Here is a 3,338-nt window from a genome sequence, read left to right on the forward strand (position 1 = left end):
CTAATCTGCAAAATTGTGGTTAGGACAACGTGTCAATAAATCTTTGTACATTTCCCACGCTTCATATAATTTCTCAGAATCCATCTGCCGGAAGGTACTAATTTCGATCTTCAATTGAGAGCAATTGGCAGGTGGAAAATATTTCGCAAGAAATTTGACTACTATTTCCTCCCAGTAGTTATGCTTCCCAACGACAGTGATTGTAACCAACTCCTAGCCTGGTCCATGAGAGAAAATGGAAACAAACGTAAGCATATAATATCCTCAGGAACTCCATTCATTTTTACCGTGTCAGTAATTTCCAAGAAAGTCCGCATGTGAAGATGAGGATAAGCTGTGGCACTCCCGTTGAATTGGTTCTGATGAACCATATTGATCAATGCCGGCTTCAACTCAAAATTGTTCGCATTGATAGTTCCTCGAGCAATTCTAGAATAGTGGGCCTTGATAGTAGGTTGGAAGTGATCTCTGATAGGCACTAAGGGAGCTTGTTGTGCATTTTCTTCAGCCATCGTATTTAATTCTTCTCTTCTTAATATTCTCAAAGCTCTTGCAGTGCGTTCGATCTCCAGATCAAACAGTAAAGGATTAGCGTTTTGAGATCTTCGCATACGTTGCACGCAAGAAAAATTAAAAATTAATCAGTAACAAAAAATAAAAATAAAGAAAAACTCTAAATTAAAATCTAGACTAATTGGTAACAAGACTAAAACAAAATCAACAAATTACTCCCCGAAAATTGTGCCAAAAACTTGTGACAAAATTTACGCTCGCAAGTGCACGATGTCAAGTTTTAATATTTGATGAGTAGAATATCGTTCCCAAGAGGATTGAAAATTTATATTCACACCAAGTCCTATAATTAAAATAATCTCTTCTTTGTTTAGAAAATCAAAGTTTTAAATTCAATAAAATAAAATAAAATAAACAAACCAGAATTTCAAGGACGGCTTTGGGTACACGATCTAAGACGGGTTCTAGATACAAGATTTCAATAAATTTTCATTCATGTAAATCATATCAATTGATAAAATCATCTACTCAAATTTATAGGACAAGAACCCTTAAGTGTTATATACTGCCTCTCCCGAGCGTCGAGTAAATATTATTATTCTAATGCTAATTTCGATATCCCTATAAAAAATCAAACAACAAAATAATTTAATCAAGTTTTATAGTTCTCTTTAAGTGACCTCAAAGGAATTTGTAAGCCTCCCTAACTCTACAAAAATCCTAAGTTGTGTTTTCCTATGATCCTATTCAAAATCTCCTCTCCCGAGCTCCATATTTCAAATAAATATAACAATTCAATTATTGATCAAGTAATTGAAAGACAATCAAAACAAGAATACACAAATAAATTGTTAAAAATAAATAATATTAGGCAAAATAATAGTCAAAACAAACTCCAATCAAGATCCGTCAATCTCTTGAAAAAACAAATAAGTTTATAATGAAATAATTAAACACATAGACATATTGAAAAATCTCATAATAAATCAAGGCATAAAATAAAAATAACATATTAGAGTTGGTTCTCCTTCCCTAGATGAATTTTCTCTGTCTTGTGATTCGATTATCCCTTGTTGCTCGCTCCCACGTCTCAAATCCGTGTCCCAAGCCTACTTGAATGTGTAGTTGTGTGGTTGTGTTGTTTGGGTTCCGCTTCTTCTCCTCTCAATTCTCTTCAAAGTGTTCGTCTCTTGTATGGCTTATCTTGCGTTTTGCGTGTCTCTGATTTGTGAAGCTCTTTCCCCATTTATTGCTCCTCGAAGCCCGTCAAATAAAGCCCAACGATCGAGTCTTTGAAATTTACAAAATTCTGCACTTTCTATCTCGCGGCAGCAGCGCTGGAGAACCAGTTTCGGGCGCTGGCGCGCTGATCGTTCGTATTATTTTTTTTCTCTCGAACAGACTAAGAGCCTAGGCGCTACTTGTAGCTTCCATTTCACCATCTGCGCAGCCTTCTTGAAAAATTCATAACTTAAGTTCTAATTGTCAGATCAAGATGAAATTTTGACAGCAGCTTTAAAACATCCTAAGATTAAATTTTAATGGGGGAGATTGGATTTTATTGTATTTAACATCCCAGTAATTTTCCAAAGTTTGCTTTCTGTAATTTGTCTTTTTGCTTTTTCTTGCTACTTTTTCTCAAATCCTTGCATCTCACAAAAACAACAACAAATATGCATAATATCCACTAGATACATCACAAAATCCAAGTCAAATCATATATAAATTAAGTGAAAAATTTTAGTTATCAGTACTGTTGATGAACATGCGCAGAACTTTAGGTAGGTACTGCAAACTATCTATGAGTAGCAGTTATATGACATGTTCAGCAAGTGCGAGTTTTAGGTTGACAGAATAGTGTTCCTCGGTCATGTCATTTCTTGGGATGTTGTTTCAATGGAACCGAGTAAGACTAAAGCTATATTCAACTGGTCACGTCCAACGACAGCTTTAGATATTCGTAACTTCTTGGGTTTAGCAGGGTACTATCGATTATTCATCGAGAATTTCTCACAAACTTCTAGGACACTTACGTATTTGACAAGAAATGTTGTTCCTTTTGTCAGGTCAGCCAATTGTGAGCAGAGCTTGGGATTGTGCTAGTGCGAGTTCTGGTTTGACAGAATAGTGTTTTGGATTGACAGAATAGTGTTCCTTGGTCATGTCATTTCATGGGATGGTGTTTCAATGGAACCAAGTAAGACTGAAGCTATATTGAACTGGTCACGTCCAACGACAGCTTCAGAGATTCGTAACTTTTTGGGTTTAGCAGGGTACTATCGATGATTCATCGAGAATTTATCACAAACTTCTAGGACAGGTGCGTAGTTGATTAGAAAGGTTGTTCCTTTTCTCTGGTCAGCCGATTGTGAGCAGAGCTTTGATGACTTGAGGATTCAACTGACTATCGCACCTGTTCTGGCTTCACCATCTGGATCCGAGGCTATGTGGTTCATACAAATACATCTCTTCAAGGTGTGGGTTGTGTGCTGACACAGAATGGGCATGTGATTGCATATACTTGTCGACAGATGAAGACCCATGATGTGAACTGCCCAGTGCACAATCTAAAGCTTGCAGTGATCGTGTTTTCACTAAATATTTGGCTTCATTACCTTTATGACGAGCGTTTCGAGATCTTTTCAGACCACAAGAGTTTGAAGTAGTTGTTCACTCAGGCTGAGTTGAACATGCGACAACGTCGTTGGATGAATCTTCTCAACGATTATGATTGTGAGATCAAGTACCATACAGGTTCTGCAAATCAAGTTTCAGATGCACTTATCCATAAGGTGTGTATTAGTGCTCTTTACACTAGTGTAGTA

Source organism: Henckelia pumila, chromosome 2, assembly GCF_033568475.1.
Source record: "Henckelia pumila isolate YLH828 chromosome 2, ASM3356847v2, whole genome shotgun sequence".
NCBI classification, from domain to species: domain Eukaryota; kingdom Viridiplantae; phylum Streptophyta; class Magnoliopsida; order Lamiales; family Gesneriaceae; genus Henckelia; species Henckelia pumila.